This window comes from Accipiter gentilis, chromosome 6 (assembly GCF_929443795.1).
Source record: "Accipiter gentilis chromosome 6, bAccGen1.1, whole genome shotgun sequence".
Lineage (NCBI taxonomy): Eukaryota > Metazoa > Chordata > Aves > Accipitriformes > Accipitridae > Astur > Astur gentilis.
In genome coordinates, this window is record NC_064885.1 from 12,064,584 (window position 1) to 12,081,236 (window position 16,653).

At 44.7% G+C, this 16,653-nt stretch overlaps 1 protein-coding gene across 4 annotated transcripts in view; it reads right to left on the reverse strand.

The window, feature by feature from the left end:
* The window catches only part of CALN1 (calneuron 1), a 129,116-nt gene that overhangs the window by 76,232 nt on the left and 36,231 nt on the right, over positions 1–16,653 (reverse strand). The gene's annotated exons all lie outside the window — the stretch shown is intronic.

Here is a 16,653-nt window from a genome sequence, read left to right on the forward strand (position 1 = left end):
CGGACTGCTGTGGGTGAACCATCCTGATCTACAGTAAAGTTTCCCTGCATACGGCTGCACGGCAAATCCCAGCTCCAGGGCCTTCTCCAGCAGCCCTTCTCCAAGCCCCTCAGCAAGTCTGCAAAGCAGATTTACTTTATGTCGCACGGGCAGACCAAGCTCTAATTTTTTCCAACAAAACCGCCTCCTCTGCAGGGTATGGAGCTCTGCAGCCAGAGCCTGGATGCACAGGTTCTCCTTTGTCTGATAAATGCGGATGTACATCTTTTAAACCATACCCGGGCAATTTCCATTTCTCACTCCTCTTCACAGATTTTCTCTAATGTATGACTGTTTTACAGCAATAAACAGCCTCAGATCAATAAAAATGCTGATGGCATCAAAGGAATCACTTCCATCATTCTCCCTCAGCCTGGCTCAGCTTCTGACATCTGACTTTGTTTTGCTTTTAATTCTGGCACATCCCCCTCCAGCCTTTAACAGCCACTCTCCGCTCGTGCAGCACACCGAAGGACCCCCGCACACCTCGACAGCTCTGCGCGTTTCCCGCTCCTCACGGACCTCTCAACTCGAAGCCCCACCACCAAGCTCCTCAGATCTGACTGTTGCGCATGCCAAACAGAAATTTTAACATTTCAGCCAGCTGGGAGCCTGTTTACTTGAAAGCGTTTAGTTGGAGACGGGGAGAGAAAGAGGTGGTGATTTCTTAGTTCTGGTTATACAGTCTTTGCATCATGCTGTGGAGAGGGAGGAATGAGGATATATGAAAAACCAGCACGCTGAGGCCTGCTGCAACTTTGCTCACAGGAGTTTAATCTTCACGTGAAAGCATTCATTGGAGAAGTGGGAGAGAAAACTCAGCAGGGTTTTTTTGGGGAAAAGAAAACTAATTAAAAAATACTCCATTCTCTATCAGGAAACAGATTGGGTGGAAAAAGTTTGGCCAGCTCTGGGTAGTTCAGGCATTCAGCCTCAGACAAGAAAATATTCTCGGTCCTGCCATGGACTGCCAGCATGTCACCTCCCTCTGCCCTCTGCTCCCCAGGTGTAAGGGAGGCACCAGCCCCTGCAGCAGGGCCACATGAAAGGTAACGGGTGGCCCTTGGTCCTCCCAAGAAAAAGCTGGGAGCGTCATAACCCACCAGGAAACGGTTTCAGTGACGTCTTTGCTAACAGGTTATTTAAAGCTTTACAATTCAAAGGCTGCTTCTAAATCACCTCACATCAAAGTTCACCACCTCCCTTGACAACACCGGTACGTTAGCAAAATCTGCTCCAATTCCCGTGTGCTGCTTTCCACCGTGTGTAATACGCTGGTGATGTGCCAGGGCCAGGGCACCTCTGTGACCCACTGCTTAATCTTCACTGCAACTGTGGTTATCATAATGAAATACGATCAATTTTTAATCCAGCCAAAGAGCCCACTGATGCAAAAAGGGAAGATCCTATTATTTCCAATGAATATTGGGCCAGATCTATAATATCTACATTTTGGGTTCAGGTACGCATCAGCTGTGGCTTCTCTAAACTTAAATGCTTCACCTTGTCTCCCTGCCAGCCCAAGCTGGTGTAAGCTCGGTGATACGAAAAGATGGTGAGGCTGTTCAAAGCAAGCTCGGCTGGAAGTATTGGTACATAATGCAAAGAGCCTTTGGAGTAGGAATGAATCCCATTAGACACTGCCAGCTGTAGTGAAATCTATTTTCATATGCTGTGCTGAAAGCTAAAGTGCAGTAAATATTACATCAAAATCAATTAATTTTAAAATAAACTTTTGACAGCTGAAGACGAAAGAACTAAAAATATTGCAGGGAGCTGAGAAAGTATTTTAGAAAATAAAATATGAGTCTACCTTCAGAAAAGTTTACACGTGAGTTAGACTGATCCAAATTACATGAATAAATTACATCTGTACAGGGGCTCTGCTGCAGGATATCTGAATGCCAACATCTAGCGAGTAACCTCTCCAGATGCACTGATTTTAGAAGGCACGTTTAATAGCACTGCAACCTATGACCCTCCATCAGAGAAGAAAACCCCACACATTTGGGGTCCAGCTCTGTTCCATATCTCTCAGAAACCTGAACTTTTGACCAAGCCACAAACATCCTTCACCCATCAACTCCTGACCCCAAATGGAGCTTTTTTTTAGTCATCACTCTATATATACCACTTGTGCATAAGTATATTTGAAGAGCTATTTATAGGCTGAACACACTGTACACGAAGCAGCTATGACCTCCGTCAGTGCCTCTTCTTTATCTTTACATGTAATGCCACCTCCTTATCAGCTTTTCTTTACAGTGATTCTTTCTCCTCCAACATACTCATGAGTGCTGTCCGGCACAGCACCCAGAGTGTGAGCCACAGGCCTGAGCATCTGTCCCGAACACAGCCCCACCAGCAATCCCCACCAGCGCTGCCCAAGAGCTGGTCCCAAACAGCAGTCCATGAACCCGTGGCACCCTGGCTAGCCCTCACCTTTATTTCCAGCTGTTAAATTTCATTACCCAAAGCTAAAAATACATCAGCACTTTCCCCATATGACTTTCCCAAAGAAGTCGCCATGGCAACTGATGCTCCTGGCTCAGAACTGGGAGTGGATGTGATCCATGGAGTAAGTCTCAAGAAAGACATTGCTGGGGCTTGGGAGAAACTTTGAGACCTCTTCCATTTCTGCTGGAAGCTACTCTGCATAGGGATACTTTACCCTTATCAAGAAAAGCAGAGCCCTGTTTTGTCTTTAAAAGGAATAGTCAAGATAACAGGGTGCAGGTATTAAAGCCATGCTGTCCCAGCAGCTGCTTTTCTCCTTGCCCAGCCTGGATGGCAGCAGAGCCTCTACATCCAACCAAGCACATATACTTGGATTACACCTCCCCTGGGGTGTTAGCAATACTAATATGTATTCCCCTTTCCACTATATAGTATCTTCTTTTACTCCAGAATCTACGCAGTTGACACAGAACTATATTAGTCAATGAAAGGTAAAAGAAAGAGAAAACATCGAAAGATTTTAGAGAACAGAAAGTAGCCCATTTTGCTGGTGATAGCACTGGCCTGAGCCTCAGGAAACATCACTTTCCAAGGAGCCCAGGCTAGGACCTGAGCGCTCTTCTCCACAGCTCCATTTCTCCAGCCCCTGGGAACAGCGATACTGCTCCTCTATACAAGGTGATTTCAACATAAAAGTGCTCACCCGACAGCCAGTGACTATTAGCAGCACTAAAGCATCTCATTCCCCCAATTAATTCAAACAGCACTAGCAAGCAGTGCTACTGCAGAGAAAGACTTTGTCAGATGGACCATACACGATGCTTAACACCGAATATAGTTCAAGTGAACAAGGGGAGAGAAGGGATCAGCATCTGGCCTCACCCTAACTAACATCTTTGTTAATGATCTCGGAGAGGGAGTGGTCACAACATTAATTAAGCTCCCAAATGATACAAGGCTGGAAAGAATTCCCGGGACAAAAAGTCCAGCAAGGAGGAAAGAGTGCTGTGCGAATCGGCCAAAATTTTGGAGCAGAAGGGCCCTCACCTGAGAGTCAGCTGGGCCAAGGCAGTTATAGGGAGCTGGGTTTGAAGGCACATTTCTCAGGGAAGTTTAGCCTGATGTTCTTCCCCAGGTGAGGATTTATGTTCCATGGGAGTCGAGAGCACAGCACTCCCTTCTCAGAGTTATTTCAGCATTTAAAAGCTGTGTATGAGGGTGGGGGGGTTGCTTTTAATTCATTCTCCCTCTTTCTATGCATTAACAGCTCCACCTTCCAGCTTCCCTATTATGGAGCATATAACCATCCAATTACCACCCTCCCCCCTCCTCTGGGAAGAAAGAAAGAAAGGAAGAATCGGGGAAACAAATTTTTTTCATTACCTTTCTGAAGGGCACAAACAAGCCTGCTGTCAGAGTCGGACCTGACACCCAGCCTAGCAAGTCATTAATTCTCTCCATCTGCATCCCAAAAAGACGTCCTCACCCGCCTGCTCACATCTCACCCGCTCCAGCCCTTCCCTGCAAAACCTCTCTGCACTCCTGGCCGCCCTGGGCAAGCAGGAGCCTGACCTTGCGCTCTCTTCCCCGGCTCATCCCTGTTCCATGTTCAGTAGCAGGTTTATTTACAGATGATTTCCCTCTGACTGGTAACTAGAGGCAACCATCATTATTTTTGTTTTGCTTCCTGAATGAGAATGAATCATGATTCTCCGGGAAATAAATTCAGCCTGAGCCGTTGGTGTCCACTAGCTACCCTCGGGTGCTGCAGATGGTTTCAGGTTATCTCACTGGGTATAAATATCATCATGAAAATTTTGTAATTACACTGTAACTACCACACCCCAAGTGCACAGTAATTACGATCAGAGTCCTATATGGTTCTTTTCATTAGTATGATAAGAGAAGAAATATCACCACCCAAAATCTTGCAAGTCATCTCATTCACTTAATTACAGGTTTGGGCACCAAAGTACAAACTGAATGATCTAAAAGCTGCAAATAGCACGTCCTTGAGTGAACTGTTAAGTGAGTCTCGTAACTACTATGTCTGTTTAAAAAAATGGAAATTTCCATCCCTCCATCTGCTATTCTTACGCTTGTTTTTTTGCTGCAAATTGCAACTAAGTGTCAAAATAACTACCTTTTTCATCTAATGGAAACGCTGCCCTCCCCCCACCCCCCAACATATTCCAATTGAAAGTGTCAAAATATTTCACTTGGTTATTCTCAATCTCAGCAAAACAGTTCAGCATCCCCAGATCATAACTCTTTTGCTGCAACCTGGAGTTGCATCTACCTGAACGGCTGCAGCGTTTTGCCAAGGCTTAGGCACCAAGTCCTGTCAGAATCACCAAAAACATGCAAGGACCAAGGCTGCAGCTGGAAATGGGGCACAAACACCCGGGTTTAATAGTGGCCTTGGTGCTATGGCAGCTCAGATAGACACAGTTATGCCAAATGGGCAAAGCAAACCACTGCTAGTCAACTTCACAAAGTATCTCAGCTCAGACAGGTCTGCCTCAAAGCTAAGTGTCTCATTTGTTTTTCCTTAGAGGGACTTTTTCATACATAATTTGGCAGATTTTTTTTTTTCCCTTCTGCAGGAAAAAATGATTTGTGGAAATGACATTTCCTATGGTTATGTTCCCAAACACATTTAATACTTGCCAAGTAACCTGCGGGAACACCCCATTACCATTTAAATGCACAACATAAAGACTACCTGCTGCTACTAGATACTCTTTTAAATAGAAGCTTCTAGTGCAAGCAACAGTGGCTGGATTGGGAATACCTGAGGATATTTACTGTGAGGGCAGGCTGGCATGGACAGCAGCACTCAAACTCCTTCGCACAAGGCTGCTCCGAAAATGTGGCTGTGTCCCTTCTGCAGGCGGCACATGCTGAGCAGTGTGTCATTGCACGAGCCCTGTGGCATCGCATGGAGCCAGCGGGGAAGGGTGGTGCTGAAAGCCAGCTGTCAGAAGAATTTGGCAAAATAGCAACTTCTATTCTTCCCTATAAATTTCCCTACTGTGGTCAGAATTTCACCCAGGGGACAAGCAGGGCTCCCCTTCAGCTCCTCCCAACGCCAATGGAAGGATGCATGGGGTTGGAGATGCTGTGCTGTGGCCCCCACCATTAAATAATGCAGAACAATCAAGTTTCTGGTGCCTGAGAAAGTTATAGGCTGGTCCTGAGTGGTGAGGGATGAACTCAGAATGAAAGAAGCAAGGAGGAGGTCGGAGAGGTTGCAAATGGCCAGGCTGCCAGGTGAGAGAAGAGCAGAGCTCAGCTCACAGAGGTGCTTTGATTTCCATCTGTGATGCACTGAGAAGGGCAGGAAGGTGGAGGGGACATCCCAGGGACAGAGAAAAGTTATTTCTGGTGAAGAGCAATATTGGTCTAAGAACAAATGGATATGAGCAAATTTAACCTGACAATTAGAAGAAAGTTTCAGAGGTGAGCAGTAACAGCAGCATTTCAAAATGGGGCTTCACCCATTCTGGGCAGCTTTGGTTTCTGTGACCAAGTCACCTCTAGCAGTAGGAACCGGCTTCAGGGACATCTTCCAGCTCATGTCCCTGTTCCTCAGCATGCCAAGAAAATTTTTACTCCAAGTGTATCAGGGCATACTGCAGCAGTCAGCATAAAACCAAGGTGATTTCATGTTAATTCTTACATGAGGGATCACATACTGAGGTTCGTCATCTGCCAATCCCTGTTTGAAAACTTTGCTCAGATCTTTGGTCCTCCTGATATATTGCTGCATCCTTGGTTCTGTGGTTCCACTCTCTCAACCAAACAGTTTATAACATGAGTCTTTTTTTGAGCATCCACAATCAAACAAGTCATTATAAATAGCAGCATTAGGATGGGTGTTGGCTGCATAAGCAAATGTCTCATTTCTATTCATTGGATGGAAAGCATCTTTTTAAAGGTCTCAGCATTTTATGCAAGATTCCACTGCATATCACTCTCATTCTGCAGGAGATGGATGTGGAGCCAGCACTGCACCTCATGCCAGTTCCCGAGGGGCATTTTGGTCTCCTGGCACAACCCGTGGGACCCTGTGTGCCTGCAGGCACATTGGGTGGGGTATTCAATGCAACCATCAGGAGATACTTTTCTTTTGAGTCATTCCACACACAAAACCCTCCATCTAAGAGAAAGCGGAGGGATGTGTACCTCCAAACACACAGATTGGGGCAATATAGGTAAATACAGAGAGTTCTACAAGACCTGCACATTCTCCTCTTGTGCTTCTTTTGTTCTTCTCCTGTCATGGATTATTTTGCTGCTGAAAAATACCATGAAAACAGCCCCAGAGGCCCACACCTTGTTTATCTCCAGGCAGGTGCAGCTCAGCCACTGCACACTGTTGCTGGAAGCCACTTCTGCCCTTGCTTGGACCTTGTGCTGGCTGAGCTTTTGGGCCTCTCCAGCTCTGTTCTCTGTGATGGGACTGTTACCAAAGTGGGCAGTCAGACTCCAGCATTTTATGAGGCTTTCTGGAAGCGGTGTAACCCAGGATGTTCAAGGTAGGGTAAAAATTCATTACTCATTCTTGACAGACAAGAAAAAGAAAAAAAAAAAAAAAAAAAAGGAAAAGGAAAAGGAAAAAGAAACAAAGAGAAAGAGAAAGAGAAAAAAAGGGAAAGAGAAAGAGAAAAAGAAAGAGAAAAAGAACTAACAATGAAAGCTGATCACCACTATGAAAGCAGATAAATTTAAGATGCATGCTACAAGTTTTGTTTACAACTTAAGAACCTGCTACTAAAAAGGTGAATAAAGACAGAATAGTTTTCCACTGTTTTCCAAAGAAACCTCCATCTCCTCTTTCACTAGTTCTTTTTATTAGGAAACAATCTTTATCCTTCCCTCATCCTTTACGTACAGCAGGCACAAAACATTTTCCCTCCCATGACACTAAACCACTTCAGAGAACCTCTGCACAGTACCTATTCTCCTGGGAACAGCTGAGCCATGTAGAGAATTGTTTAACTTCAGATTTTTTTATGCTGCCTAGACATAAACCTATAATATCTGGGAGCTGCTGATTTAGTTTATTGACATCAATATTCAATTCATCATCAGGAGTGAAACATTTGCTGGATATAAATGGGTAATGAGCTTAGGCCCCTACCCTGGAGCATCTCAGAGAACGAGAGTGATTTGATTCAAGATTGCTTGGGGACAACTCACATTAATGTTGAAGAGATAATATCTGCCCATCTTTTTTTTGTTGGTTTTTTTTTTTTAATATATATAATTTGCATCCTGTACTGATTTACTGCTAGAACAGTCTCCATACATTTCTTACCAAAATGAGAGTTTCAGCCTGCAGTCTTGCCTGGCAATAACTGCGTAGGAAATATAACCTCTCCCATCATTTGTAGCTCTTTCCCCAGACTTTGCAAAGGTGGCTTAATTAGACTTTGAGCACTCTCTGTTGGAAATTTACTGCCCAATATTCAAATGTAGATACCTGCCATTTAGAATAATGTCCTCGAAACAGCTATGCGGAGACCCATTTGTTTCGAGTGTCTCAAACATCCAGAGAGTTGGCTCTGACAAAGATGATAAGTTGGCATCCTTCTTCCCATCGCAAAATGACCATCGAGTCAGGACAGGTAGTACCTGTGGTAAGTTTTACTGGAGTTCAATTGCTTTCCCAGTCCCTCTGCCTTTAATTAACTTCCACATGGCTACCCAGTGGCACATTAAACCCAACTTAATATGTTCTTACTATCATTATACTAAGAGCCAGAGAAGCATCTTGGTCCCTGTCAGCAGCTGCTCAGGATTTAGGAGATGAGCCCACACGCCTCTAAGTCCATGGTGAGATATTGCTCATTGCTCTTCCATCGACTCCTCCAGGTGGGACGGGAGCAGCACCTTCAGCTTCCCCCTAGTCCCTTCCCACTCAGCTGATTTATCACCTGGCCATGGGATTTATTCCCACTACTTATTTCTCTGGTATCACCACCCAAGGTAAGAGACTGTCCCTTGGAAGGACCACACTATACCTCTGATTTAGTGCTTTTCAGTTCAAATTTGTCTGTTTGCATGCATTTTCTGTTCCCCAAGTCCCAGGATCTACTCCATCCCAGAAAAAGACAGTTTTTCTCCTTAAAAGCCAAAGTGATTATAACACATAAATTGCTTCACTGAGAGCATATCTTGTGAACAGGAGCTCGGCAAAACAAATCTGATTTTAATGCACCCTCTCTAGTTCTTCCTCTTCAACATTTAGAGGCTCAGGAATATAAGCTTCACCCTACAAACAACAATCCTGGCTCAAAAGGAGGAAAAATACAGAGCTAGCTCTATTTTGAAATGAAACTTTCTGGGAAGCACTCAATAACACCAGAAATGCTGTCTTGGTCCGAGTGCCAGAGATAAACTGTAATTTCTGCTATTTATGCACAGAAACTCAAGTTCTAATGCAGTGAATTAAATTCTTATTTTTTCCCTTGCTTTGGGCCAATTTTCCCCCCTTATTTTCCCTTCAAGTTGCACAGTAAACATGGGTATCTCTTTATCTTCTCTGGCTGACAATCACTATAGTCTCCGAATTACGCTGAGCACTTTCACCTCAAAGTGTTCTCCGTATGTCCACAAATCCCTGAGAAACCAGTCACAGCCTTACAGAAGAGCCAGGCTGTATCCCCTGCTCCTCATTACCTGAACCCTGCAGCACCAATGCTCCACCACCTCCACTGACACCTATTAATTACACTGGAAATTCCCTTAGTTACCCAAACAGACTCAGAATTGCCATCAGATAAGGAAGACTGCTTTGAAGACCAGATAAAACCAAAGGTTGCAAGCTCTCAGTAATGCAGACAAATGTGAGAGCTCATTGCAGGAGAAGGGAAGAGAACAGCGATGGAGCAACCCTGGGTGGAGGCAGGAGGGATGCGGCAGAGGCACTGCCCGAAACGTGAGCTCTGCCGGGTGGTAAATTGCAATCCTGCGCTTGGTTGGGCTTTGGGCAGCTCGGCTGTGCACTGCCTCTTCCTCAGCCTTATGGCAGCTGTGATCAAGCCACAATGGATCAAAAGGGTTAATTTCAAATACTCTGGCAGAAAGAAAGGTGAGGAAAATACTGAAATAATCTGCCCTTCAGTTTGCTTTTCTTTTGGTGGCTTTGCAGTGTAACAAAACCAAAGCTAATCTATCATTCCTGTTCAGGAATGGTTTCCAGAAAAGGCTTCACCGCAGTGAAGTCCCAATATTTCATGGCCATGTTATTTAATATTTTAAAAAGTTAAATCATAAATTCAAACCAAAATATTTCAGCATTACTGAAATGAAGCTCTTCTATTATTTTCAGTTGAAAGGGATATTGTCAACAGGGAATGTAATCAAATCTGCATTTTTCTGATGGAAAATGTTTCCACCGGAAGAATTACAATCAGCTTGAGCTCCCCAGCTCCCTCCATGCTTTTTGGTCCAAGTTTATTGCTTTACAAAGTATAAAGCAATTTGAGACAGCTTTTCCCACCCTGACTGCAAAGCATCATTGGAACATACTCGTTGAGGGACAGGAAGCACCAAAATGTGCCACAGCAATGCTTTCAGCCCATATGCAAAACTGATATAGCTTCAGCTCTTTTTTTAGCAATTCCAAAGTATTTCCTTGTGCAGATAGCAGAAAACCCATTGCAAATCACTAAATAAATCTGAATTTTGCCCTGGAGTTACATTATCTGAGATTTTCATTCTCTCTGGCTGAAGGTACATCTATAACACCAGAAGTTATTCTGATACTGTATTAAGATCTTTTGGAAGGGAATGGAATTGCTGTGGTCTTTATCTCTGGGCAGCATCCAGCCACATGTCCTGGCATATGGGACATGATCTATTATTCTGCATTTGTTAACACCAACCTGTTGTCTGGCTGATACAGTATTGTCCTATTGTCCATACAAAAACCATAAGGGGAGCTCTGCCTACTCAGGCCGCCCAAAGACCCTCATCAAAGAGCTGAAAATTTGCTCTTGAGCAGGTCTGCAACCCTATGCAAAGTCAGAGGAGTTGCTGCAGGGGTCAGGGTGAGACCCAAACGAATCTCCTTCCCAAATCATGTCCAAAACCCCAGAGGTACTCCTTCAGCTCATGCACTGCTGGGGTGGCTTATGGCCCAAGACCCTGCAATTGGGAGCAGAAAGAAAGGGATTTTCAGAATATTTCTTGCTAAGTTAACTTAAAAAAGTCTGGTATGCATCCACACAAGCCTCACCCAGGATGTGCTGGCTAGAGACAAGTTCACCAATCAGCCCCAGGGTTTTTCTGAACCAAGCCATGCCCAGTCTAATTTCCAGCCAAAAAAATCAGACAGACATGCTGTAAAGCCAGTTTAAAAAATCCACCACTGGAAATGTAAATTGATAATTGAAAGCTGCTCACTGCTATGAACAAATTTACTCTAGTGATCTGGAGACTTACATTTCTGAAGGAGATTAAGTGAAGCATGTCAGGTCACTGAGATCTGGAGAGACCTGCTCAGGACCCTCAAGATGTGAAAGGTTTCACCTGCAAATCCAGAGAGAGCTTTTACTTATAAAGTGCTTAAGCATAGGTATAGGAGAAATTTTTCTGGGTTTCTTTTCACTATGTTTATCTTTTGCAGAAAACAGGAAAAATGCTGTATTAAAAACCTTGCATCTTCCAAACATTCCAGGAGGGGGATTGAAATATTTGCATTTCTTTCCTGTTTGGTTATTTAAATGAAACTGCAGTCTCTACATATCAAAGGCACATAAAAATAAAGCATTCCTAAGAATAAATCTCTGTACTTTTTCTGTGGTGTGTACCTGAAAGCAGTCCTTGAGAATTCAATTGTAAAATATGTGTTGGAGGCAGGCACAGACAATCCAGCTTAAAAAGGGATTTCTTTGCTCACAAGCTTTAAAGACATTTTAAATAATGTTGAATAATTTATTTATTTTCTACCTTTCAGTAAGATTTTTTCTCTTTTTTTCCCTGTCCCAAAAGTAGGAATGAGTTTGGCAACTCCTTCTCTGCTGAAATGAAGAGAAACATCGCTGGCCTGATGGAAGGGAAATGAGATTCGGGCCCTTTGCTAGTACTGACTGCTTGACTGGGACACCAAAAAAGACAACCTAATTATTTTACTCCTTGCAGATCATCAGATCCGTTTGGGTGAGGACAGCAGTTGGCAGAGTAACCTTGCTCTGGTTCTCCAAGGTTTAAGACTCTCTGAAGCCATTCACAGTGGTGTAGATGACTGTTAAATCCTCCCCAGGTCATGTTTCTTTACTAACCAAATCCTGGGAGCAGCCCAAGAAGCCCCTCTATGGTACAGTAAATGTAAGACAAGGAGAACCTGAAGATTTCTGCCTCTGGTTCAAGATGAAGCTGGTTCTCTCCTTTGAGGGACAAGCTTTGGGAAAAACACACTGAAGTTCACACATCAGACCCAAGAGCGATTCTCCCAGGCCATACCCAGGGTCTACCCACCTCCCCACCCCACATCTGACAGTGGTACCCATACGATGGTGGAGTTGGCAGCTTGTTCCCTCTGTAGAGCCTGCTCTAAGTCTTGAGATATTTCAATTTTCAAGAAGCCAGTGCCAACAGGCAATAATGTCCCAGTAAGTGTTTGCTTCCTCTGGCTGGTGCAGTGAAACACATTAAAAAAAAATATGCATCTTTTAGGGCTAAAACGTCCATTTTACACTGCAGAGCAGGCTCAATGCCTGCTTTTTCCAGCCAGTGCTCACTGGAGCCAGTGCTCCTTCTGGGAGCCTGGCACTTTAGTACCCATGACCAAAAATCCAGCTCTTCTTACAGCTGTTAGGTTGTACCTGCTGTACACACCATGGAGGCATCCTATGTGTGGGTGAGGACACCAGAATTTCCAGAAAAGGCTGAATTAGTTGAGAAACAGCCTTCATTTTTTAACTTTAAGAGTAAACTTGGCACTTCACCCCACTTCATTTCTGGCTCACCCCACTCTTCTTTAGGGCAGTCAGTCTGTGCACTGAACACTAAAACTGCACACCTCAGAAAGCAAGCTCTGGAGGCTTGGAAACGTCTTCATCTCCTCTCGGCCGCAGCTCTTCCACCAGCGGCCTTCAGCCAGCCTACAGGACACCATCCACTAGACCACAAGTGGTCTGGGGAGCGCAGCTCCTCATTTCTGGCTCTTACTAATACATTGCTTTGCCATGAATTAAATATTTCAGGCATTTAATAGGATACAGGAAGAATATCACCAAAAGGAGGAATGAGATGTTGGTAATAGAGAGAGAAGAGATCTTCCTTCCCTTGCCTGCAAGAGCTGCTCTCTTCCCTGCCAGGGTGAGCTCACTGTCCGAGATGCCGGTCCTTCAAGCTCCTCACCTCTAACTAGCAGCCTGCACTGCCTCCTTCCCGCACTGCCCACCTTCACCACACTATGAACTATGTCCTGCTGCATACATGGAAGGAACATAATGATAAGATACCCAAGGAGATTACTCAGGAGAAACAACAACTACAGTGGGATTCATGTGTCAGGGATCACGGAAAATTTGAGTGGAGACAAGCCACTAAAAATGAATGACAGGAGATACACAGAGTATATGGGATGGCATATGGCCCTTCTCTTCTTCCATCACCTTTGGTGGAAATGAACCTCATTTACACCAGTCAAACAAGACGAGAATTTGATCCCATTTCCCATGTGTTGGTTCCCATCCAAACTAATGCCAATGTGAGTGCTGAACACAAGAGCTGCCTTCAGAGTTTTTTTGTTCTTGAGAACGAAACAGCAAAAGCTGAAAGTACAGTAAGTCTCTTCAGAGAGGATGGTTTAATTAGCTGGCGTGATATCAAACCTGAATGACTTCTGACATATAATTACAGTGCACTGTCTAAGCTTGAAAAACCATGTAACCTGGCTTTATTATCATTTCACTCTACGTTCACTTGATACTTTAAAAATATATCACATGTTCACATTTCAGTGGCCATTTCTGTATATCTCCTGGTCCTTGGAACAAATGAACGTTTCTAAAAATAACATAAAAATCTCATAACCTGAACACATAATCAAGAGCACAGGCTGCAATTGCCTTTCAGAGTTGATATTAAAATTCAAATGTGTTCCTTCCAACTATGGAGAAGTCCAGCTTATGCTCTACTTGGGAGGAAATAATTTACGCCTGGCCATCCATCTCTGTCTGGGAAGCAGAGCAACACCTGAAGTGAGGGAACAGCCTTCCCCAGCATTGCAAGCCAGAGTGCAAAGATGGCAAAGGCAGCTACGCTTTATCTATGTGACTTCAGGTGCTGGCACCCTGATGAATCCCTAGGAAAGTTGCTACCAGAATACAGGTGATGGCTGGAAAATCCTCCAGCAGATGTTTGAGCCTCTTCTTGCTCATCCTCCCTAGATCACTCTCCTCAGGTGCACCCTGGCTGCACTCCTGGAGTGCCCTTCCTTCGCCGGGCTGCATCGCTCTCCTCCTCTCCTGCCCCTTGCACCCACTACACAAGTGTAATCCTTCTTGCCCAGTGACCTGGTGCCACCTCCTCCCACCCTCTGTCTTTGAGTCATTTCTAATTTATTCCCTTTGTCTCATGTCAGCCTGGTGCTGTCCATTTCGGCTCTTTCTCCGGTTCCCTCATTTCTTCTCCACTGCCTCTTATGTACGGCATAAGAGAGTCCCTAGCTGATTTCCAGCTGTCATTCAAAGCCTCCTTGCCATTCAGGAGCACTGGCACTTCTCGAGACCAAAATGCATTAGGGATGATAGGGCACGATTAAGCCCAGACACACCTCTCCCCTTTCTCTTCACCCAGAAATTCAGGGTGGGAATTAGGATGAGAGACACAGCCCATTAGCAAGGTGGTAATAAATTCTGCGGCCACACTACTCTGAGTATGCACCGCCAGGGTCCATACGTGGATGAGGAAGCAAATTTACCAGGAAGGTGATTAAACGACTGTCCGCTCTGAGTCACTGCGGAGGGAGCCTGGTGGGTGTTTCTGGGCACTATGAGATCCTGCTTTGCACAGAGGCACAAAGCTGAGGTTCTCCAAGATACACAGGGCAGACAGGTACTATCTGTTGTAAACATAAAGCCAATTTAATGAAAATATAGCTGGCTAAATATCTTAAACATAAAGGGAATTTATTAATAAATCACACTCAAATGCAGGCATAAGTAGAACCTCACACTGGGTGCAGAGTGATTTATACACATAAGCAAAATAGATCAGTCTCACATTTCTAGAAAAGGACACCAGATGTCTTTGACGTCATCTACATTATCTCTATTTTTAAAAGTTACTCTTTTCCATTTGCTGCCAACTCAGAAAGTCCAATTTGCCAAGATAATATATCTAGTGTGGATGAAGATTACCAAACTTGAAGTATCAGTCTCTTAGCAACCGTAGTACTCTTTGTATTAAAACGGAGCACAGTGAAACTGTCGTCTTCTGTAGCCTTTTATGCACCTAATCAGTGAATTCCCATTAAAGACACAATATTAGAAAAATGGCATTTAGGATTCTAGATGCATACAGAATATATATACACACATATATTCCATATTCTCTCTCCACAGAAGGATAGCGTATTTATAGTAGATAGACATGTCAGGGAAATATGTGGCATATCTTATTCATGCAAGGAACTAGATAAGAAATAAGAAGCTGAATGTAACAAAAGGTGGAGCAAGAGCCAATAAGGAAAAAAAAAAAAAAAATCATGGAAAGAACTTTTTCTTCAATCTGGGACTGATTCAAATGGTGGCCTTTAGGCAGTGGGCAGGGGTGAGATAAAAGAAAGCCTCCCTTTTCTTGTCTGCTATGCTTTCAGCCCAGTGCTGGAAGAGCCATTTGATGCCTCCCTTTCTCCAAGCCCACAAGAGTTGTGGAAAGGGCTTTCAACTCCCACGTTCACATCTGCTTCTTCCAGCCCAGCACAGAAGCTCACGCTCCTAGTAAGCTTTCCTTGGGTAAATAACACTTCAAGGTACTCTGCAGGGAGATACAGTGTTGCAAAAGTACATGAAACCGTTTTGAATGTAGAAGGGATCGCACAAAGCAACTTCTTTCTCTGGGCCTCCTATCCTTGAGGAGCTCGTGTGCTCCCTACCCAGCAATTCTGGCCATTTTCTTTCACAAACAGGGATAAAACTTCAGAAAACAAAATGGAAACATGTCTCCTGACACAGTAGTTGAATACAGCTAGTCTAACATTGGTTTCTTATTTCCCTGCATCCCTGCAGGGCTCTGGTCCCATCTGAAGACCAAGCCATACCTTCTCCCTCTGTCCCCCCGGACTCACCCTGAAGGTGCCCTGACCTGGCTGAAATCCCCGTCCTCCCTGAGCACAGCGTGAGCAGGAGCAGAGCCATGGGGTCTGCATGTACAAAGACCAGGAGACAGGACCAGTTTGGGAGTTTAGGCACCAGGTACATTCCTCTGCCATGGGCTCTTGCAGTGAGGACCTCGGTGGCTAAATCCACCACCCTGCACTGCAGACCAGACTGACCTTGACGGCTGGTGGTGGCCAGCAAAGAGTGAGAGCAAGGAGCACGTTTCCTCACCCTGAAACCGTTTGAATTGGAACTCTGGACTGAAAGGAGAGGGAGCAGCTCTCCGAGCTGTGCCGTGCTCCTTCCTGCTGCCCTGCAGCCACACCTCACACCACAGCCCCATCCTGCGGCAGGGGTGGCCGAGAGCACGTCCCGGGTGCTCCCAAGTGCTGACTATCGCAGGTCATCCAGACCTCCAGACCAGCGGCTTATTGCTCACCACCACTCCTTCAGGAGGAGGTGGAAGCAAAAGCCTCAGAAGAAGCCCACAGGTGGGTGCCTGCTGCTCCACCACCATGCAAACGGGCACAGACAAATCCCTGAAGCTTTTACAAACCTAGTGGGACTTGTTTTCTTTTCCTTCTCCCCTGACAGATAAAAGGAAAAGGAAATCAATTCCACCCCTACTCTATTTCTGCTCTGATCTCGGCTCCTCCAAGTATTGCCAGCCTTATTTCTACAGCACTCACAATAGCAGCCCTTGTATAATTTCACTGTATCGCTGCGGTTATTTATATCATGATTGCATTGCACTCAAGGGCAGAGGGAAGAGATGGTGAGGTCCATTTAGATTTACAAGACGGAGTAGCTTCCCTAT